General features: G+C 41.4%; 1 long non-coding RNA gene across 1 annotated transcript in view; it reads right to left on the bottom strand.

Moving 5' to 3' along the window:
* The window catches only part of LOC130362384 (uncharacterized), a 92,785-nt gene that overhangs the window by 48,817 nt on the left and 18,466 nt on the right, over positions 1 to 25,502 (bottom strand). The gene's annotated exons all lie outside the window — the stretch shown is intronic.

The raw sequence follows: 25,502 nt of genomic DNA, 5'->3' as shown, positions 1-25,502 counted from the left end.
ACTGATTAAGACATTTGACATGTCCTTGTTACATGTCAAAAGTTTTTAGTGAAAGTGCCCATTTATCCATTAGTTGCCAGCTAATAACGATTTAGATGCTGCTGTCAAAACCTACAGTGGCATCTAAATCTCCTTTATGTGCATATGAATGTGCACAATGCAGTTGCAAGGAGGTGATTTGTTGTCCCGGCAGCCTGAGGCCTCTGTGGCTGCTGGGATTCTTCCTTTGGCAGCCTTAACCAATAGTACTGCATTGATCTGCATGATCGATCCAATGATAGCTCATGCAAGTCCCTTTGGCCCCATAGAAAGTGTAAAAATACACTTTTCCAAAATAGTTTTTAAAACTTTAAATGTACTCCTTCCATTATAAAAGTTCAAATCACCCCAATTTTCCAAATGAAAAAAATAACACAAAAAATGTGGTATTGCATGCAGCATTACCTTAAAGAGGTACTCCAGTGGAATGTTTTTTTTTTTATTTTTAAATCTACTGGTGCCTGAAAGTTAAACAGAATTGTAAATTACTTCTATTTAAGCTTAATCCTTACAATACTTATCAGCTGCTGTATGCTCCACAGTGATTCCAACCCGTGTGCCTCCAGCTGTTGCAAAACTACAACTCCCAGCATGGTCTGTCAATGCATGCTGGGAGTTGTAGTTTTGCAACAGCTGAGAGTTTGGGGTGCCCTCCCCCCCCATGTGAATGTACAGAGTACATTCACACGGGCGGGTTTACAGTGGGTTTCCTTCTACAAGTTTGAGCTGTGGCAAATTTTCCGCCACAGCTCAAACTCCCAGTGGAAAACTCACTGTGAACCCCTGTCAGTGCAAATGTACCCTAAAAACACTACACTACCACATAATAAAAAGTAAAACACTGCATATACATATACACCCCACCACATGACTGGGATCCCGCTGCAGTGATCGGCGGAGTCCCCAGAGGCTGGACCCCCATGAACAGATATGTTATACCCTATCCTTTGGACAGGGTATAACATGTCTAGCGACGGAGTGCCACTTTAATGGTGGGGCTGACTGATAGTGGTGACAAATAGTTGAGTGTTTCCACACCCCTCCCCTTGACCTTTAGACAAAATCTTGGTAGACTTGTAGCTCATGGGCTGTAGGACATCTTCCTTCATGCATGCCCATCCCCTTCTCTCACATACTGCTGCCATTCTCTTCTCTCTCCTTCTCATGGCTCAGTGACAGTACAGGCTGGTAAAAGGATTTCCTGATAAGACCCCAGGAACTTGTTTTTTGGCCAACTCCTGCAGTGATCATAAAGATCAGTACAGGAAGAAAACTGTAGATAAATGCTGCACTGCTCACCCTATGTTCGGCCAAATCAACTTAGCAGCGCTTTGCTCGATCATTACACAGTCATCTTCAGTGGGAAAAAACATGTTTTAATTTGGGGGGGGGGGCATGGGGGGAATAGTATGATGTAGGGGGGCATGGCCGTTATGCGATTCATCTGAGACCACAGACCACATAGCTATAACAGCATGCAGTAATTCATGGCTATTCCCCAGGATAACCAGCTATAGTAATCAGTGCCGACACCAAACCTTGACTGAGGAATCCTGTAAAATTACAGCTGTAAGGTTTTAGTAAATGAGATTTACCAACCATTTTTTTTTTTTTTTTTTGATATTCAATGGAATTTAAAAAACTGCATTTTTTATCCATTTTTAAACCATCCGCCTTTGGTCCGTTTTACTGGTCAAAGAGACCTATACTGTGTGTAAACATGGCCTTAAAGTTTGCCTGTTATGTCAACTAAAAATTTCGATCAGTGTGGGTCTGAGTGTTCAGACCTCAACCATTCACTAGAAAGAGTTGAGTGAAGTATGCAGAAATTCTAAATGGAAATTCTGCTGCAGAAAATTCCCAACAATTAAAGTCAATAGGTAACAAAAAAATCTGCAGAAGATTCTTTGCTGCAGAAATTCAGCAGCTAAATTTCTGCAGAGGAAAATCCACAGTGGATTATGTACATAATCTAAGGAAATTGTATTCACTGCAGTTAAAAAAGCCCTGAGGTATTTTAACCCCTTAAGGACACATGACGTACTGGAACGTCATGTGTCCGCTCCCGATCTACAACGCGGGGCCACAGCGTGGCCCTGTGTCATAGCGGGTCGGGCCCGGCCTCTAACAACGGCCAAGACCTGTGGCTAATAGCGTGCGGCATTGATCGCGGTGCCGCACGCTATTAACCCTTTAGACGCGGCGTTCAAAGTTGAACGCTGCGTCTAAAGTGAAAGTGAAAGTATGCCGGTTAGCTCAGTGGGCTGTTCGGGATAGCCGCGGTGAAATCGCGGCATCCCGAACAGCTTACAGGACAGCAGGAGGGTCCCTACCTGCCTCCTCGCTGTCCGATCGCCGAATGACTGCTCAGTGTCTGAGATCCAGGCGTGAGCAGTCAAGCGGCTGAATCATCGATCACTGGTTTCTTATGAGAAACCAATGATCAATGATAAAGATCAGTGTGTGCAGTGTTATAGTCCCTATAGGAGCTATAACACTGCAAAAACATTTTGAAAAAAAGTGAATAAAAATCATTTAACCCCTTCCCCTAAAAAAACAACACACAGTGTAAATAAAAATAAACATATATGATATCGCCGCGTGCGGAAATGTTCGAATTATAAAAATATATTGTTAATTAAACTGCACGGTCAATGGCGTATGCACAAAAAATTCCCAAATCCAAAATAGTGCATTTTTGGTCACTTTTTATATCATGAAAAAATTAGTCCTATCACTGCAAAAATGGTAAAAAATGAGCCCTCATACCGCCCCATACACGCAAAAATAAAAAAGTTATAGGGGTCAGAAGATGACAATTTTAAACGTATTAATTTTCCTGCATGTAGTTATGATTTTTTCCAGAAGTATGACAAAATCAAACCTATATAAGTAGGGTATCATTTTAATCGTATGGACCTACAAAATAAAGATAAGGTGTCATTTTTACCAAAAAATGTACTACGTAGAAACGGAAGCCCCCAAAAGTTACAAAATGGCTTTTTTTTTTTTCAATTTTGTCTCACAATGATTTTTTTTTCCGTTTCGCTGTAGATTTTTGGGCAAAATGGCTGAAGTCATTACAAAGTAGAATTGGTGGCGCAAAAAATAAGCCATCATATGGATTTTTAGGTGCAAAATTGAAAGAGTTATGATTTTTTTAAAGACAAGGAGGAAAAAACGAAAATGCAAAAACGGAAAAACCCTCGGTCCTTAACCTCTTCAGGACGCAGGGCATATGGATACGCCCTGCATTCTGAGTCCTTAAGAACGCAGGGCGTATCCATACGCCCGTGGGAATTCCGGTCCCCACCGCTAGCCGGTTGGGGACCGGAGCCGGATGCCTGCTGAAATCGTTCAGCAGGCATCCCGGCATATCGACCAGGGGGGTCATTATGCCCCCCCATGTCGGCGATGGCCGCAGATCGCTGGACAATTCAGTCCAGCGATCTGCTGCGATTCCGGGTCATTCGGGTCTCCAGTGACCCGGTGACCCGGAATTACTGGCTGATCGAGGCCGTCTCTGACGGCTCCGAACAGCCAGAGCCAGCAGGGGTGAGGTGGCACTGGTGCCACCTCACGATCGCCCTGATTCGTCAGCCGGTTTACCGACCGACCAATCAGGGCGCCTGCTGCGGGTGTCACTCCCGCAACCCGCTCCACCCCTCTTCCGGAGGACATGAGCGGGTGCGGGAAGAAGACCCCGGGTGCTGGGGATCCAGATCCCCGGTATCCCTGTTGGGATCGGGGCCCCAGGAGCGACGACCGCGGCGAGGGACTGTCCTGTAGCGGAGCAGCACCAGGAGGTGAGTGACAGCCTACTGCTGTTGCTTAGCAACAGCTCCCAGCATGCAAAAAGGGCATGCTGGGAGCTGTAGTTATGCAACAACAGGAGGCAGACCACCACAACTCCCAGCATTCCCTTATGGGCATGCTGGGACTTATAGTTTTGCAACAGCTGGAGGCACATTTTTTTCTATGGAAAAGTGTACCTTCAGCTGTTGTATAACTACAACTCCCAGCTTGCACAAACAGCTAAAGTGCATGCTGGGAGTTGTAGTGGTGCATCTGCTGGTTGCATAACTACAACTCCCAGCATGCCCATTGGTTGCCGGTGACTGCTGAGAGTTGTAGTTTTGCAACAGCTGAAGGCACACTGGTTGTGAAACTCAGAGTTTTTTTTACCTAACTCAGTGTTTCACGACCGGTGTGCCTCCAGCTGTTGCAAACTACAACTCCCAGCATGCACCGTATATGCTGGGAGTTGTAGTTTTGCAACAGCTGGAGGCACACTGGTTGTGAAACACTGAGTAAGGTCACAAACTCAGTGATACATAGCCAGTGTGCCTACAGCTGTTGCAAAACTAAAACTCTCAGCATGTACAGTCTGTCAGCGCATGCTGGGAGTTGTAGTTTTGCAACAGCTGGATGTCCCCCCCCCCCCCCCCAATGTGAATGTACAGGGTACACTCACATGGGCGGAGGTTTACAGCAAGTATCCGGCTGCAAGTTTGAGCTGCGGCAAATTTTCTGCCGCAGCTCAAACTGCCAGCGAGAAACTACTGTGAACCCCCGCCCATGTGACTGTACCCTAAAAACACTACACTACACTAACACAAAATAAAATAAAAAGTAAAAAATACTACATACCCCTACACAGCCCCCTCCCCTCCCCAATAAAAATGAAAAACGTCTGGTACGCCACTGTTTCCAAAACGGAGCCTCCAGCTGTTGCAAAACAACTACTCTCAGTATTGCCGGACAGCCGTTGACTGTCCAGGCATGCTGGGAGTTTTACAACAGCTGGAGGCACCCTGTTTGGGAATCACTGGCGTAGAATACCCCTATGTCCCCCCCTATGCAATCCCTAATTTAGGCCTCAAATGCGCATGGCGCTCTCACTTTGGAGCCCTGTCGTATTTCAAGGCAACAGTTTAGGGCCACATATCGCCGTACTCAGGAGAAATTGTGTTACAAATTTTGGGGGTATTTTCTGCTTTTACCCTTTTTAAAAATGTGAAATTTTTGGGAAAACAAACGTTTTAGGTAAAAAAAAAAATTTTTTTTACATATGCAAAAGTCGTGAAACACCTGTGGGGTATAAAGGTTCACTTAACCCCTTGTCACGTTCACCGAGGGGTCTAGTTTCCAAAATGGTATGCCATGTGTTTTTTTTTTTTGCTGTCCTGGTACCATAGGGGCTTCCTAAATGCGACATGCCCCAGAGCAAAATTTGGTCTCAAAAAGCCAAATATGACTCCTTCTCTTCTGAGCATTGTAGTTTGCCCGTAGTGCACTTCAGGCCAACTTATGGGGTACCTCCATACTCAGAAGAGATGGGGTTACAAATTTTGGGGGGAAACACATTTTTGTGAGATTTTTTTATAAATTTTTTTACGTATGCAAAAGTCGTGAAACACCTGTGGGGTATTAAGGCTCACTTTATTCCTCAAGGGGTCTAGTTTCCAAAAGAGTATGCCAAGTGTTTTTTTTTTTTTGCTGTTCTGGCACCATAGGGGCTTCCTACATGCAACATGCCCCCCAAAAACCATTTCAGAAAAACATACTCTCCAAAATCCCCTTGTCGCTCCTTCGCTTCTGAGCCCTCTACTGCGCCCGCCGAACACTTTACATAGACATATGAGGTATGTCCTTACTCGAGAGAAATTATGCTACAAATATAAGTATAAATGTTCTCCTTTTACGCCTTGTAAAAATTCATAAATTGGGTCTACAAGAACATGCGAGTGTAAAAAATGAAGATTGTGAATTTTCTCCTTCACTTTGCTGCTATTCCTGTGAAACACCTAAAGGGTTAAAACGCTGACTGAATGTCATTTTGAATACTTTGGGGGTGTAGTTTTTATAATGGGGTAATTTGTGGGGTTTTTCTAATATGAAGACCCTTCAAATCCACTTAAAACCTGAACTGGTCCCTGAAAAAAAGCGAGTTTCAAAATTTTGTGAAAAATTGGAAAATTGCTGCTGAACTTTAAAGCCCTCTGGTGTCTTCCAAAAGTAAAAACACGTCAATTTTATGATGCAAACATAAAGTAGACATATTGGAAATGTGAATAAAAAAAAATATTTGGAATATCCATTTTCCTTACAAGCAGAGAGCTTCAAAGTTAGAAAAATGCAAAATGTTCACATTTTTCATAAAATTTGGGGATTTTTCACCAAGAAAGGATGCAAGTTACCACAAAATGTTACCACTATGTTAAAGTAGAATATGTCACGAAAAAATAATCTCAGAATCAAAATGATAACTAAAAGCATTCCAGAGTTATTAATGTTTAAAGTGACAGTGGTCAGAATTGCAAAAAACGTCCGAGTCCTTAAGGTGAAAAAGGGTAAAAGTCCTTAAGGGGTTAACTGCAGTGAACACAGTTTCCTTAGACTTATGATTAAATAGTTTGCAACGAAATGTGTAAATTCCTCTGTGTTCCTGTTTTTAGACTGTATATTCATTTGGACTTTCATATGGATTAAATTAAGCTGCAAGTTTTACAATGCCATTGGATTGCTGGATGCTTTTTTTGCTAAAAATATTTTCTAGTTTGTTTGACACATATTGCAACAAATTCTGATTCTTTGATAAATCTGTCATGTTGAGCAGGGATAAAGTGAAGCCCTAATCTTGTCCACACCCTCTGTCCTTGCCTACTTGCATACCCATCCTAAACAACGGGTCTGCAGCCATGAAGACGGTTCCTTCCTAACTACGTGCAAGGTCAGACAGAGTCAAAATAATAAACTACAAAACAGTAGGAGTCTAGGAACAGCTGGAGGCACACAAACTAACAGAGATGCACTAAGACAAGCAGTCAGTCAAATTATTGTCAGTCTAGCCAAGGTCGGTAACAGGAGATAGAGAAGTTACAATGCAAATATCAGAAAAGAAGTCAAGAACCAAGCCAAAAGATCAGAGTACCAAAATAGACAATAGAGATATAAGGAGTGCTAGCTTTAGTCCACTAGTAACTTTCACAAGCAAAGCACAAGTGAAAGTGACTTTCTCATACATGAGAGCATAGGTGAAAGAAGAATCCTGATTGATAGAAGAAACCAGAGTACAGATAGGCTGGGAAGAAACTCCAACCACACCCAAGCAGCTCAGGTTGTTGTCCCAGTAACCAACATAAACAACAGAGCTATGCAGAATAAACACTACGGGTGCAGACAGAAACAGACATTACAAAATCTATCTCAAGTTACATTCACATGTATATGATCTGCTGCATATTTTCTGCTACTGATTTTCATACCCATTGATTTTAATAGGTTGCAAAGTCAGATGCAGAATATATGCAGAAAAATATGCAGCAGATCATGTACGTGCGAATGACGTACCCTTAGGGTGACCTTAGAAATGTTTATTAAGGGTAAGTTCACATGTGCATATTTTCTGCTGCAGATCTGATGCAGATTTGCTTCAGCAGAGTTTGCATCCCATTGACCTCAATGGGTGGCAAAATCTGATAAAGCAAATCTTCAGCAGTTCTCCAGCAGAAACTATGCACATGCCAATGTACCCTAAATAAACATTTCTGCCATTAATGTAAATTCTGGCTAAAATTGATGAAAATTAATATTGTGCTGGACAGCTTCCAAGAAGAACACTCAGTGCAGAACCTGACAGCTTAGCCGATCACTGGCAGAGGCAGGATACCCGCGGACACAGAAAAGCAGCTTTAGCTTTCAGAGAGGCCTTATCCACGTGATGTGGATTGTAAAATCAATGGGATTGTTCACTGTAAGCAGATATGGTAATGGATAAATATTTGTTTCCCAAAGGTTAGTTAAACTAATGTTTATTTTACAGCATGTTAGTAATGGGAAGAACCATTCCAGCAGCCAGATCAAACAGTAGAGCATTCTGCCCATATGTGTGTAGAAAACAAATGATATACATGTATTTTCATTATATCTGATCCTCAGTCATATACTGAATAGAATACCGTTTATGAAGCTTAATATATACAGTGCATAGTGAAAGTATTTGGCCCCCTTGAACTTTTCGACCTTTTGCCACATTTCAGGCTTCAAACATAAAGATATAAAACTGTAATTTTTTGCGAAGAATCAACAACAAGTGAGACACAATCATGAAGTGAAACTAAATGTATTGGATATTTCAAACTTTGTTAACAAATAAAAAACTGAAAAATTGGGCGTGCAAAATTATTCTGCCCCGTTACTTTCAGTGCAGCAAACTCTCTCCAGAAGTTCAGTGAGGATCTCTGAATAGAATCCACCTGTGTGTAATCAAGTCTCCGTATAAATGCACCTGCACTGTGATAGTCTCAGAGGTCCGTTTAAAGCGCAGAGAGCATCATGAAGAACAAGGAACACACCAGGCAGGTCCGAGATACTATTGTGGAGAAGTTTAAAGCCGGATTTGGATCCAAAAAGCTTTAAACATCCCAAGGAGCACTGTGCAAGCGATAATATTGAAATGAAGGAGTATCAGATCTCTGCAAATTTACGAAGACCTGGCCATCCCTCTAAACTTTCAGCTCATACAAGGAGAAGACTGATCAGTGATGCCTCCAAGAGGCCCATGATAACTCTGAATGAACTGCAGAGATCTACAGCTGAGGTGGGAGACTCTGTCAATAGGACAACAATCAGTCGTATACTGCACAAATCTGGCCTTTATGGAAGAGTGGCAAGAAGAAAGCCATTTCTTAAAGATATCCATAAAAAGTGTCATTTAAAGTTTGCCACAAGCCACCTGGGAGACACACCAAACATGTGGAAGAAGGTGCTCTGGTCAGATGAAACCAAAATTGAACTTTTTGGCAACAATGCAAAACGTTATGTTTGGCGTAAAAGCAACACAGCTCATCACCCTGAACACACCATCCCCACTGTCAAACATGGTGGTGGCAGCATCATGGTTTGGGCCTGCTTTTCTTCAGCAGGGACAGGGAAGATGGTTAAAATTAATGGGAAGATGGATGGAGCCAAATACAGGACCATTCTGGAAGAAAACCTGATGGAGTCTGCAAAAGACCTGAGACTGGGACAGAGATTTGTCTTCCAACAAGACAATGATCCAAAACATAAAGCAAAATCAACAATGGAATGATTCACAAATAAACATATCCAGGTGTTAGAATGGCCAAGTCAAAGTTCAGACCTGAATCCCATCGAGAATCTGTGGAAAGAACTGAAAACTGCTGTTCACAAACGCTCTCCATCCAACCTCACTGAGCTCGAGCTGTTTTGCAAGGAGAAATGGACAAAAATGTCAGTCTCTCGATGTGCAAAACTGATAGAGACATACCCCAAGCGACTTACAGCTGTGATCGCAGCAAAAGGTGGCGCTAAAAAGTATTAACTTAAGGGGGCTGAATAATTTTGCACGCCCAATTTTTCAGTTTTTTATTTGTTAAAAAAGTTTGAACTATCCAATAAATTTCGTTCCACTTCATGATTGTGTCCCACTTGTTGTTGATTCTTCACAAAAAATTACAGTTTTATATCTTTATGTTTGAAGCCTGAAATGTGGCAAAAGGTCGAAAAGTTCAAGGGAGCCGAATACTTTCACTATGCACTGTATCTATCTATCAATCAATATTTTTATATATATATATATATATATATATATATATATATATATATATATATATTATACATACATACAGAGGTACAAGGAAGGAGGCAGCACAACCCAAAAGAAGGAAAAAGAGATGCTGGGTGCAAGAGGACAGGACTCTGGTCAGGAGTCTATTTAAGATATCCAAAATAGCAAAAATTAAAGCAGCACACGATGGATAGTGAAAAATTGTGGTGTTAGGATTCGGCAGGCTGGATGTGGATCCTCTGTGTCAGCGAGGGATTGGCGTGGACCGTACCGGTGGAGCGGGTCTAAGTTGCTACTGGTATTCACCAGAGCCCGCCGCAAAGTGGGATGGTCTTGCTGCGGCGGTAGCAACCAGGTCGTATCCACAAGTAACGGCTCAACCTCGCTGACTGCTGAGAAGGCGTGGGGCAGAAGGACTAGACAGAGGCGAGGTCAGATGTAGCAGAAGGTCAGGGCAGGCGGCAAGGTTCGTAGTCAATGGAAACGGCAGAAGGTCTGGAAACACTGGTAAGGCAATCACAGGAACGCTTTCACTAGGCACAAGGCAACAAGATCTGGCAATGCTGGGAAGGGGAAGTGAGGTTATAAAGGCGTGGAGCAGGGGGGAGCTAATTACACTGATTGGGCCAGGCACCAATTAGTGGTGCACTGGCCCTTTAAATCTCAGAGACCTGGCGCGCGCGCGCCCTAGAGAGCGGAGCCGCGCGCGCCAGGACGTGACAGCTGGGGACTGGGACAGGTAAGTGGATTGGGATGCGATACGCGAGCGGGCGTGTCCCGCTATGCGAATCGCATCCCCGCCGGCAGTGTCAGTGCAGTGCTCCCGGTCAGCGGGTCTGACCGGGGCGCTGCAGAGAGGAGAACGCCGCGAGTGCTCCGGGGAGGAGCAGGGACCCGGAGCGCTTGGCGTAACGTGGTTTATTCACCCAGTGTCTTGCGACGTTTCTGTTGCCCGATTGCAACCTTTCTCAAGCATAACAAAAGTGATATAAATGTTGTCTTTTATGCAAATGTTAACAATGATAGCAATCAATTAATTAGTGAGTCACATGTATAAACAAGCATATCAAAATACGTTATAAATCACATGTAGCGTAAAAACAGTGATCATATGCTAGAACATAAAAGTGCATAAAATCAATACCTCATACAAACAATAGTTGGTGATTACAGTGTAATAAAACATTACAATAACAGAGCGGCCGAGCATAAATACATTTCTGTGCATCAGTTAACAGCGTGTTAATATTCAATGGCGCTGGACGCGACTCATTGCCCAGCTGGAGCGTACCAGGGACACGTCATCACGCAAGCCTGCATCTGATTTATGTATCGCTACATCCAATCAGTGATGGGCATCAGTGGCGTGATGGCAACCAAAGGACTGGCAGGCTCGCACCTGCGCAGTAACCGTTACTGAGTCTCGGAAGGCCATAGAGAGTATGGGATACAGCTCTGGCAGGAGCTGAATAATTGAAGTACAATTTAATAAACAGATGAGTCTGGCTAGCGCAGGCATGGCAGACAACATAATATCCATGTGACTAGATTATCAGAATGGCAGGGGTCATTTTGATCCCATAATGCTGGTCTGGTTTGAAGTAAATAGATTACCATTTTCTTTTTGATTTTCAATTGACTTAACACCTTTTCATGGAATGCTTAGATGCCTTTAAAGGTGTACTCATAAAAAAATGTATCCCCTATTTACAGGGGTCCCAGAGGTCAGGGTTGTATGTATGTGTACAACATCACTTTCTAATGGTTGCAGATATTTCAATGAAACTTAGTACATATATTCCTTATATGTCAACTAAAAATATAGGATAGTTAATTTAAGCCTTACCTACCTCCATTTGTGAGAGTCAGGGTTTTTGTCTAAAGTCCCATGCAAGTCTTCAGGACTTCTGGTACTTTAATCATTGAGCTCTGCTCTTCATCTCATGGTGAGTGTGTCAGTCCAGCTTGCAAGCCACGCCCTCCCGCAGCCACACTCTTTCCAGGAGCCATGCCCCTTCTATTTTATGCCATTTTTTGTTTAATCTCAAGGCCAAAAACCCAATTTTTGCCCAATACAACAACATCACAGGTCTTTCAACGACCATCTCTTTATCACAGCTCAGCCCCACCTTACTCAACAACCTCTGCATCTCCAGGTGAATGTGTCAGTCCGGGTTGTAAGCCATGCCCCCTTATACAAGCCACAACCTTGAGGTCTTGATACCCCGTACCCTGTATCATCCGCCATCAGCCACGAGGCAAACAGCTCCAGGCTGCTGATGTACAGGGGTGCAGCAGGAGAGATCTTGGATAGGGGATAAGATGTCTAGGGGCGGAGTACCCCTTTAAGGGCAATATATGAGATCAGGATGTAAGGTCAGGATATGAGGCCGGGACATGAGCACAGAATATTGGGACCAAATATAAGGGCAGGATATGAGGATGGGATATGAAAATGGCATATGAGAATGGGATATGAGGTTGGGATATAAGGACAAGAGTCTCCCACAAGGTTTAGGAAGGTAGACTGGGAAATTCCGGGTACCCTCAAGTACATAAATAAAATAATGTGAGGTCCCTCCAATTTTACATACCTAGCCAGATACAAGTCCAAACCTCAGCATCCTGGCTTAATAATAATTTTTTTGATTCTGCGAACCTGACAGAAACCAACTCTTCTCAGTGCAGGTGAATACTGTTGTAATAATGGGGAGGGGTTAGCATTAGACAGCATTAGACATTTTACAGGATAGAACCAACCTGTCTTAGTAATGGATGCCGGCTATCAGACAGCTTCCAATATTAAGACAAATATAAGTAAGAAAAAGAAGGAGACACACACGTCAGGTTTTAAAAACCTTTATTTAAATAAAAACACCCTAAGCCCCCTGGGTAACCCTTTTGATTATTTACTTTCTTTTTTATAAATTTTTGTTTCTGTTATTGACCTTAAATGGGCACTGTCAGATACAAAAACTTTTCATATGTTGTACATCTTGGCAAAACATTAACCTTTCTAATATACTTCATAAGAAAATTTAAAGGGGTACTCCGGTGAAAACCTTTTTTCTTTTAAATCAACTGGTGGCAGAAAGTTAAACATATTTGTAAATTACTTCTATTATAAAATCTTGATCCTTCCAGTACTTATTAGCTGCTGAATGCTACAGAGGAAATTCCTTTCTTTTTGGAACACTGATGACATCACGAGCACAGTGCTCTCTGCTGACATCTCTGTCCATTTTAGCAACCATGCATAGCAGATGTATGCTAAGGGCAGCATGGTGGCTCAGTGGTTAGCACTGCTGCCTTGCAGTGCTGGGGACTTGGGTTCAAATCACACTAAGGAAAGCAATAAATAAAGCATTATTATTATAATAATGTCAGCAGAGAGAACTGTGCTCGTGATGTCATCAGAGAGCATTCCAAAAAGAAAATAATTTCCTCTGTAGTATTCAGCAGCTAATAAGTACAGGAAGGATTAAGATTTTTTAATAGAAGTAATTTACAAATATGTTTAATTTTCTGCCACCAGTTGATTTAAAAGAAAAAAAGGTTTTCACCGGAGTACCCCTTTAATTTCCTTTTTATAGAAATGATGACTTATAAAATGATGGCTTTGTCCAAGCTGAAGCACAGGCATGGGCAAATTCCAGTTAGTAAGGATGGGCTAGCACTCCTTTGTGCTCTCTCCTGTCTGATAGTACTCCTCTGTGCTCTCTCCTATCTGATACTACTTCTCTGTGCTCTCTCCTGTCTGATAGTACTCCTCTGTGCTCTCTCCTGTCTGATAGGACCCCTCTGTGCTCTCTCCTGTCTGATAGTTCTCCTCTGTGTTCTTTCCTGTCTAATAGTCTTCCTCTGTGCTCTCTCCTGTCTGATAGTTCTCCTCTGTGTTCTCTCCTGTCTGATAGTACTCCTTTGTGATCTCTTCTGTCTTATAGTACTCTGCTGAGCTCTCTTCTGTCTGATACTACTCCTCTATGCTCTCTCCTGTCTGATAGCACTACTCTATCCAGCACCACAACCACGGAATAAGAATGCTGCTATTTATTATATTTTCATCGACAGGAACATGTAACACAGCATGCACGAACCAAGGAGTGACGCGTTTCGGTGGGCATAGCCGCCTTAGCCGTACTACACAAACCCAACAATCCATTCCTTCTATATAGGGAAGAGCTCCACCCACCGCAAAGGTGAAATGCAAACCAAAAGAAATGGGGGGGGGGGGTTATCCTACATATAAGCATTGTTTTGATATATGGGAGAATTAAAATATAAACATCTGATATTAACAATATTTGTAGCCTTAAATAGACTGGTATGCCTCAGAGACCAAAAATTTCAATAATGCAGGATGACATCTTGTCTTTCATTCATTCCTGCGGGAAACCTGGTCCCCAATTTGAGTATCCAAAAGACCTCTCGGTCTTGCAGTTTTTGTTTGTGATCACCACCACGTATAGGAGCACTGACCCGTTCGATGCCCTGGATGGAAATGTTGGAAAAACTACATTGATGATGGTCAGCACAATGCTTGCTGACCATGGACACATGTCGCGAACCAAAATGTGGGATGTCAGACAAATGCTTCCGAACTCTCACCTTTAAAGCATTCATCGTACATCCCACATTCTGGACATTACATTCCCGACACATGACCATGTATACAACAAATGTGGTATTGCAGTTAATATACTGCTGAATTTTAAATGAACTCCATGCTGCTATTCATAACAGAACAGCAAATGCATTTGCGATGTCCACATTTGTGGGATCCTGGACATGTAAGCCAGTAAGTTTAGATTGGGTCTGGCTAGTAAAAAAACTGGGTGAAACAATACCGGCAATGGTGGCAGCCTTTCTTGATACACAGCGAACGCAATTACGAAATACGTTGGAATATGTAGGATCCCCACTAATCTTGGGGATATACAGGGTGGGCCATTTATATGGATACACCTTAATAAAATAGGAATAGTTGGTGATATTAACTTCCTTTTTGTGGCACATTAGTATATGTGAAGGGGGAAACTTTTCAAGATGGGTGGTGACCATGGCGGCCATTTTGAAGTTGGCCATTTTGAATCCAACTTTTGTTTTTTCAATAGGAAGAGGGTCATGTGACACATCATACTTATTGGGAATTTCACAAGAAAAACAATGATGTGCTTGGTTTTAACATAACTTTATTCTTTCATGAGTTATTTACAAGTTTCTGACCACTTATAAAATGTGTTCAATGTGCTGCCCATTGTGTTGGATTGTCAATGCAACGCTCTTCTCCCACTCTTCACACACTGATAGCAACACCACAGGAGAAATGCTAGCACAGGCTTCCAGTATCCATAGTTTCAGGTGCTGCACATCTTGTACCTTCACAGCATAGACAATTGCCTTCAGATGACCCCAAATATAAAAGTCTAAGGGGGTCAGATCAAGAGGCCTTGGGGCCATTCAACTGGCCCACGACGACCAATCCACTTTCCAGGAAACTGTTCATCTAAGAATGCTCGGACCTGACACCCATAATGTGGTGGTGCACCATCTTGCTGGAAAAACTCAGGGAACATGCCAGCTTCAGTGCATAAAGAGGGAAACACATAATCATGTAGTAATTTCGCATATCCAGTGGCCTTGAGGTTTCCATCGATGAAGAATGGCCCCACTATCTTTGTACGCCATATACCACACCATACCATAAATTTTTGTGTTCCAGCCTTGGAGGGATCTATCCAATGTGGGTTAGTGTCAAACCAATAGCGGTGGTTTTGTTTGTTAACTTCACCATTCACATAAAAGTTTGCCTCATCACTGAACAAAATCTTCTGCGTAAACTGAGGGTCCTGTTCCAATTTTTGTTTTGCCCATTATGCAGCACCTGAAACTACGGATACTGGAAGCCTGTGCTAGCATTTCTCCTGCGGTGTTGCTATCAGTGTGTGAAGAGTGGGAGAAGAGGGTTGCATTGACAATCCAACACAATGGGTGCACATTGAACACATTTTAGTGGTCAGAAACTTGTAAATAAACACATTTTATAAGTTGTCAGAAACTTGTAAATAAGAATAAAGTTACGTTAAAACCAAGCACATCACTGTTTTTCTTGTGAAATTCCCAATAAGTATGATGTGTCACATGACCCTCTTCCTATTGAAAAAACTAAAGTTGAATTCAAAATGGCCAACTTCAAAATGGCCGCCATGGTCACCACCCATCTTGAAAAGTTTCCCCCCTCACATATACTAATGTGCCACAAACAGGAAGTTAAGATCACCAACCATTCCCATTTTATTAAAGTGTATCCATATAAATGGCCCACCCTGTACTTTAAAATAATCCTATGTATAACTGGAAAATCCCCGTTGTATTGTGTAGAGAATACTAAAGGCTGTTCTCTGTTGCCAGACTGTTTAGGCCTTTGAGAAGAGTTTCCCGTGGTCGTTTTTTGGCTATTTGAATCGCCCAATCCACAAAACAGGGTCGATAGCCCCGATCTCTAAGACGGCACGCAATGTTGCCAATTTCACATTCAAAGTCCTCATCACGAGAACAGTTTCGGCGGGCGAGCACCATCTCCCCCACCAGCAAATTTTTTATTATGTGGGGCACGAGTCCTTATGAAGAATAGAATTAACAGCTGTTTCTTTACGATTAAGTTCTCGTTGTGATGGACCCTAAATTACTATCCCCCATCAGTGGCAAATCCAAAAATGGCATGGTTTGCGCTTGATGAGAAACAGTGAAATGCAAATTCATGGTATTATGATTAAGGAAATTGGCAAACCCCTGTATGGCCGCTACATTCGATTCCCATATGAATATGAGATCGTCAATTTAGCGGCCATACCACCTGATGGAAGTGACGAACGGGCTATTCCAGAGGTTTGGCATGAGTTCTTGCCTCATGCCGGAAAGCGATGATCGTCAAGCTTGGACGGAATGCGTGTCTAAGATGTTTAACATTTCACACACACACACACACACAGTCAGCATTGGACCTAAAGATCCAAATTGAGTAGTTGGAGCAAGCTCTGAGGAGACGAAAATTTGGTGGGATGTATCAAAAAAATTATGTGGAAAGCAATATGGTTCCGCAGGGCTTATGGATCAGAAAGTTCCTCACCACTGTATTCTGCGATCAATTTAGGACTGATTGGGAGAATTGTGCTCTCTCCTGTCTGATAGCACTCCTCTGTGCTCTCCCCTGTCTGATAGGATTCCTCTGTGCTCTCTCCTGTCTGATGTACTCCTCTGTGCTCTCTCCTGTCTGATGTACTCCTCTGTGCTCTCTCCTGTCTGATAGCACTCCTCTGTGCTCTCTCCTGTCGGATAGCACTCTGTGCTCTCTCCTGTCGGATAGCACTCTGTGCTCTCTCCTGTCTGATAGGACTCCTCTGTGCTCTCTCCAGTCTCATGTACTCCTCTGTGCTCTCTCCTGTCTGATGGTACTCCTCTGTGCTCTCTCCTGTCTGATAGCACTCCTCTGTGCTCTCTCCTGTCTGATAGTACTCCTCTGTGCTCTCTCCTGTCTGATAGGACTCCTCTGTGCTCTCTCCTGTCTGATAGGACTCCTCTGTGCTCTCTCCTGTCCTATCAGACAGGAAAGAGAATAGAGGAGTGCTAGCCCACACAACGAGGCCAGGAAATCCTGATAACATCTCCATGGTTTCGCCGATCAGGCTCAACTGCTGACACCACCCACCTATCCTCGTCCCCATGCGGTTCCTCCTCCTCCACAGACATCTTGCACCATTTCACAGGAAAGGGTGTAGCAGATCCTCCTACCCCACCCTCCTTTCATCGCTGCAAAATCAAGTGCTGCCGTTCTGCATTGCATCTGCTGAGCCTGGACGAGAAAATCCACCCAGCAGAAGAGCTGCTGCCCTGTTTGCAACAGGAAGTTTCACACTGGCTCTCTGGTCATGATCTGACATTAGGAAACATGATCTATTACTGCACAAACATAGTCAAAACACTGTTTAGGTGGCATGACACACTAGCCCTGTTTGGCACATGTGCTAAATCTTGTCCTGAAACGTTTCTTGAACACTTGTAATGGTCTCACGCATGTGCTGGATATGTGCAGGAAAGTGTGCGTTTAATTCAGCCATTCATATGCTTTTAAACATGCCTTCCTTCACCTACAGCACCATAACAGTCTAACTCAACAACGCCACATTAGTGACATTTGAACATGATAGAATTCAACATTCCAGCAGCGCAAAGCAGTGATAGACTTCCTAATGCAGCAGTGTGACTTTTAACTGAGGGACTGGCAGCTAATCAGGGACACCGTCGCGTGCTCCGGCCTTTCGAGGAGGCTACCAGGTTTGTCGGGAAGGTGAGCAGCGTAATTAGCAACATAATGTCACTGATATTCCTTTTACAACAAACTCTAAAGGGGATGCAATACAAACAAATAGAAAAAATAGGGATACATCAGCTCACCTCACCAGAAGCAGATTCACGTTTGGACGCTTTCTTCTGGAGAGCACAGAAAGATCAGAGCGGGCCAACTCCTGGACAATGGAAAATAAAAAGACGATGGACTTCCAGACAATAGACATCCATGGAATTTTAATGATCACAGTAAAAGTTATGTTTAACCGTGTTGTTACCCATACCGTTTGGAGGAGCTGGAAGTCCACCCTCCTTTTGTTTTCGAAAGGTGATGATTGAAGAAGGAGGGATGGAGTCAGTCTGCCACCTCCTGCTGCCCACTGGCTGATGCCTGTAACACCAGTCCACCACCTCCTGCTATCCACTGGCTGATGCCGGTAACACCAGTCCACCACCTCCTGCTATCCACTGGCTGATTCTGGTAACACCAGTCCACCACCTCCTGATATCCACTGGCTAATGCCGGTAACACCAGTCCACCACCTCCTGCTTTCCGCTGGCTGATGCCGGTAACACCAGTCCACCACCTCCTACTTTCTGCTGGCTGATGCTAGTAACGCCAGTCCTTCTGCTTTACGCTGCCTAATAACAGTCTGCCAATTCTGTAGCTACTCCCAAAAAGGGATAATTTTTTGAGCGTTTCGCTTAGCAAACTTTAAAGCTCTTGGTACTCCCAAAATGGGATAATTTTTGGAATGCTTGGAAAAAGGCACTGCAGCCTGAGATTTTGCATCTGTCAACCACCAGGGTTACTTGACACCGCTTTATTATAGTGTGAATAAGCCTCATAAATCCACCAGCGCATTCAAGAAGCTGTTAGTTACCATGTATTTCATCATATTGCCATAACTTAGCCTTAAATCACAAAAAAACTACTTGAATACATACTTGCAGTATTGTAGGGGGCTTCACAGCTGTTAGTGTTAGAAATGTGTTTGGGGCTTATTTTAGTGCCGGTTCACGTCGAACCGAGCCAAATAGAAAAAGTTTTGCGAAACCGACAAGTCAAACTTTTCAAGTTTGCTCATCTTTAGTCTTGACACACAGAAGTGCTGCCCAGCCAATCTCTGGCTGAGATGAGTTATCACTGCAGACAATGATTAGCTAAACAGGCCCTTTCATGTGTTGGATATCGCTAGGAAGTGCTGAACAGCAGGGATCGGACACCATCAAAACAGCTACAGCACTGCATCATCTTGGAATGGGACTGTAAATGCTGTGGAGCTTCATTTTTATAAATTCACTCATGTTTGAATGGTGTCTTATAAACCACAACTACATGTACTGTAAGTTGTCACAGATTTTCCAAAAGAAGCCTTTCCAGTTCCCTTCAACACCAACATCCCAGGGATCAACTAATTCAACTAGTGTCCACTGGGCCCTATGAAAGTAGTGTCAAAAAATGAGTTAAAAGTAGCTTGAATGCAGATCATCAGAATTATAAAATATGGCTGCAATTAAATGAATGTTTAGTTATTTTTTTTAACTAATTTTCTGTGTGGAAGATGTGTGTGTTCAAGCCGAGTACATTTGTAGGATGACATTTTGTTTATATTCTTCTCCTTAATGATGTTCAGATGTTATATTTTCTATCCAAAAACATCTAAAAAATGTACTATTCTAGGACAATGATGATGTCTCAAGAATGCTAACCAATAAGGTTGATAATAAGGTTCAGGGATAGGTGATTCCTTATTATTAAAGTGGTTTCAAGGCTCTTTAAAGTTAAACTTCTTTAACCCCTTAACGACAATGGACGTAAATGTACGCCATGATGACGTGGTACTTAACGCACCATGACATACATTTAAGCGCCATCATGATCGCGAGCACCGGAGCGCTGGAGGTCCTGGCTGCTATCAGCAGCAAGGGACCTGCCGGTAATTTACCCCTCAGACGCCGTCATCAATACGGATCACGGCATCTGTGGTACTTTGAATGGATGATAGGATCGCCTGCAGTAAAACCTATGCAAAAGTGGCACTGATAAAAACTATAGATCATGGCGCAAAAAATGAGCCCTCATTTAGCCCCATATACGGAAAAATTAGAAAGCTATAGGTGGTCAAAATAGGGCAATTTCAAACATACTTATTTTGTTAAAATGGTTTGAGATTTTTTCTAAGAGGTACAATTATAGAAAAGCATATAACATGGGTATAATTTTAATTGTATTGAACCACAGAATAAAGAAAACATGTCTTTTTTACCAGAAAGTGTACAGCGTGAAAACAAAACCTTCAAAAATTTGCTAAATTGCGGTTTTCTTTTCAATTTTCTCACACAAATAATATTTGTTTGGTTGTGCCGTACATTTTATGGTAAAATAAGTGATGTAACTACAAAGTATTATTGGTGACGCAAAAAAAAAACGAGCCCTCATATGGGTCTGTGGATGGAAATATAAAAGAGTTATGATTTTTAGAAGATGAGGAGGAAAAAATGAAAATGCTAAAATAAAATTGGTCTGGTCCTTAAGGCCAAAATGCGCATGGTCCTTAAGGGGTTAAGAAGACCACCCAAAATTGTATTGAAAAGTGGTCTTTCATGGGAACGGTCGTCTTAGAGAAAATGGCTACTATGCATAAAGTATGGTGGACTTCCAATTTGTCCCAGGAAATCTGGTCTGAATAAGGTGGTATTTTCAAAAGTGGTGGTCTTTTGAAGAGGTTTCATTGTATGACCCAAACAGTGTACCACTTTTACCTTTACTCTGGTTTCAGAAAATCTGTGTAATTCTTTGTGTAATGAAACGTCATATAGTTTCCCAGGGTGCCTTTTGTAGTAATTCTTCATGGTTAGCAAGATCTGATTCTTGTCAAGGAACCTTCATTATAACAAGAATATCTTATACTGCAAAATAGTGTCTCCCAACCATTGTATATGCAACTGAGGGCGGCACTCGAGGTAGCTTGCTGTGCACGTGGATAGAGTAGCTTCTATATAAATCATTTGTACTTTCATTCTTTTCAGATACAAATGTCTGACCCTGTTGGAATGTAAATATGATGGGAGTCTACGATGTTGTGATGTTTTGTTTATCTTTTCCATGTGCTTTTGATGTCATTTCCGTTACCTGTCTTTTTTGTTCTTTCCATTTACCCTGTGAGGAGACGCCATTCATTATCATTATCAGCTGTTCTTCCTAATGAACAGGAAGTTAATTATATAAGCTTGATATGTCTCACTGTCTGTATACAATTGGTAAAGGCAGAAAGCCGAAACGCGTCTTGCGTATATGTAATATGCTATATTACTAATAAAATACCGCTAAGCATTGAAGAAGCTGGTGCCAGGATTTATTTTAGTACTTTCTTTTGGGGTCTTTTTTTTTTTTGGGGGGGGGGGGGGATCTATATGTAGCATTTTTGTAGGCCATAATGTTTGTTTCCCCTTAAAGACCTCCTTTTTTTTATTATTATTTTTTTACCTGTTTACGTTTGTGCATTTTGGTGTGTTTCTGAATAATTTTTTCACATTCTTGAAGAGAAATTCTGAATCATGTAAGAAATGAGGCACATAAATTGTATTGGAAAAAATGTATAAGAAAATTTCTGGCAAATTTTTGCAAATTTACAAGAAAAACTTACAAGAAACCTAAATGGCCCCACAAATTGCATTTTATCCTGATAAAATTGGCATGCCCACAAGATACAGTGGTCCCTCAACATACGATGGTAATCCGTTCCCAGGACCGGTTTTAGGCTTAGTGTGGCCCTGGGCAAAATTAAAAGTGGGGCCCCAAAAGGGGGGTGGGTGGGTGGGGCGGCAGGGCTGGGGCAAGAATTTTTGCCGCACTAGGCAAAACCTTATTTTGCCGCCTCCCAGCATCTGCAAACATGTGTTCTAACATTTGTAAACAATACCCCCATACCGTGATTGAATAACAACGCTATACCAGAAAAGAACAACACCACCATACCGTGACTAAATAACGCCAAAGCAGAACAGAACAATACCACCATAACGTGACTAAATAACAACGCCATACTAGAACAAAACCATACTGAAAAACAACACCATACCAGAACAGAACATTACCGCCATACCAGAACAGAACAATACTGCCATACAGTGACTGAATAACAATATACCAGAACAGAACAATACCCCCCACACCGTGACTGAATAAAAATGCCATACCAGAACAGAATACCGCCATACCATGACTAAATAAAAATGCTATACCAGAACACTGCAAAAACACATACCGTGACTGAATAACACTGCAATAACACACATCTATACACATACATAGATATCCATCTCTTATCCCCCTCCCTTGCAGGGTATATTTCTAACACATGCCTAATCTATAACTATATGGAGCTGGAGGGACCCTGGGAGATCACATTGTGCAGCGTTGACAGCGCTTGTGACAGTGTGAGCGGTGACAGGGGCGTCATATTGGCCTAGTGACAGATTTACCACTACATATCACATACAGGGGGAAAAAGAAAAAAACTAATCACAACTACACACATACAGACACAAACAAACACACATTATATATATATATATATATATATATATATATATATATATATATATATACCACAAGGAAAGCCGCACATCCCCGATAAAGTGCACGGGTGCCGTCAGCGAGATCCCAGGTCCAGGAGTCCAAGTAGATACAAACAGATGAGCAGCAGCAACACCGTTGTAAAGTGCAAGATATTGTCTTTATTCACACAACGTGAGGCGACGTTTCGGTTTGCTCACCAAACCATTTTCAAGCAACAAATGACCTATCAGGTGTCTTTTTATGGTCACGCAGGACCAGGTCATCAATTAAATAATCAAGTGTATAAGTACATAAAAACATACAATATTAAAAATAAAGTGCAAGATGCATCATTACGGGGAATATGGATACATGATTCAAATCATTATATATACATAAACGTACATAAAACAGTGCATATTATAGAAAAAGATCATATTCCCATTAATTATTAATTACGTGCAGCTGTGAATCATAACAGATGGGCGGGGGGATGGATCCACTCACCATTCATACATGGTAACACTGTACTCCATGCGGACGCCAAGTCCCGGCGTTTCCTGTGTCTTGCTTTGCAAACCGGAAATTACTTCAGGGGTAGAGATCATGTGTTCGCCGTTGCTAGGTGACGCATCAACATCGGGCGCGCATGCGTCCTACTTGTTCATGAAGCGTCGCGGTCATCTTGTTTAAGGGCATAGTGGTCAAATGTCTTACAGCAATCTCGGGCATTCACAATCTGCACAGGGCATAACGGCGGTGCGACAAGTCAATATCGCACCTGCCTAAGCCGCTCATAGCACACCATAGGCAGCTGTCACCAGGTGCTAAGGTGCCATGTGACGCCATTAGAGAAGTAAGAACACTTAATATTACAGTAGAAAGCGAGACTACCTAGCGGCTAAACAATAATATCATGCAAACATAGAGAAATATATAGCGTAGGAGACAGTGAAGCAATAATACAGTGAGTGGTCCATCCCATCCGCAATTACATCTGTAATAGATAAAACAAAAAGGATTTGTGTTAAAAATGACCAAAATAAATAGAACATAATACTTAAAATGCACTGGTAGTTCATAACGTATACAACGACTGTGCCACAGATTATCAAGCATTATAGATATCTTGTGTAAACTTGAAATCGACATTCAATCCGTTTGGTTTTAATGAATTAAGCGTAAAAATCCACCACAGTTCTCTTTTTTTTGAGAACTGCGGTACAATTTCCACCTCTCTTTAGTGGGGGCACATGATCAATCACACTGAAAGTTAAATCTTTTTCACAATGTCCCATATCAATGAAGTGACTGGGTACGGGCAAATCAGTCCTTCTTTTCCTAATCGAATATCTATGTTGATTAATTCTTGTTTTTACACTTAAGGTGGTCTCCCCTACGTACAAGAGATTACAGGGACATTTCAATACATATATGACGTAATCGGTGTCACAGGTCAGGTAGAAATTAATCCGGTATTTTTTGAGAGTAGAAGGATGAGTAAATTCTGTAATTTTTTTCATGTACGTACAACTTATACAGTTAAGACAAGGATAGGAGCCCTTTCTGATCGTAGTTAGGGACCTTTGAATAGACTTCTTGGTGGACACGTCAGTTTTTACAATTTTATCTTTCAGGTTGGGGGTTCTCTTAAAAGACATTAATGGAGGATTGGCAAATTCAGGGATGTTACCGTGACAACTGCCCAGTATGTGCCAATGTTTCCTTACAATTGATGTAATTTTGTTAGAAGCCTCTGAATACGTGGAGACAAAGGCAATACGTTGTTTGCATGATATTATTGTTCAGCCGCTAGGTAGTATGATCTTTTTCTATAATATGCACTGTTTTATGTACGTTTATGTATATATAATGATTTGAATCATGTATCCATATTCCCCGTAATGATGCATCTTGCACTTTATTTTTAATATTGTATGTTTTTATGTACTTATACACTTGATTATTTAATTGATGACCTGGTCCTGCGTGACCATAAAAAGACACCTGATATGTCATTTGTTGCTTGAAAATGGTTTGGTGAGTAAACCGAAACGTCGCCTCACTGTTTGTATATATATATATATATATATATATATATATATATATATATATAGATGCTGCTCATCTGTTTGTATATATATATATATATATATATATATATACACACATGCTGTACAGACACACATTATATATACACACACATTATATATACACACACAAACACATATATTTTCATGCTGTACACACACACATTATATATATATATATATACATATATATATACTGTGTATATATATATATATATATATATACACACATACACACACATATATATATATTCATGCTGTACACACACACTATATATACATTCATGCTGCACACACACATTTTATTTATATATATATATATACATACATACACACACACACACACATATATATATATATATATATATATATATACACACATGTTGTACACACACACATATATACACACACACATTATATATACACACACAAACACATATATATTCATGCTGTACACACACACACATTATATATACACATATATATATTTATATATATATATATACATACACATACTCACACACACACACACACACATATATATTCATGCTGTACACACACACTATATATATATATATATATATATATATATATATATATATACACACACACACATTTTATATATATATATATATATATATATATATATATATATATACACACACATATATTCATGCTGTACACACACACACACATTATATATACACACACACACACACACACACATATATTCATGCTCTACACACACATTATGTATATATATATATATATATATACACACACACACATATTTATATCTATATATATATACAGTATATATATATATATATATATATATATACACATATACATACATACACACACATATATA

This window comes from Hyla sarda, chromosome 1 (genome assembly GCF_029499605.1).
Source record: "Hyla sarda isolate aHylSar1 chromosome 1, aHylSar1.hap1, whole genome shotgun sequence".
Lineage (NCBI taxonomy): Eukaryota > Metazoa > Chordata > Amphibia > Anura > Hylidae > Hyla > Hyla sarda.
Note: the sequence above shows the minus strand (reverse complement) of the source record. Positions and strands in the feature narration are given on the sequence as shown.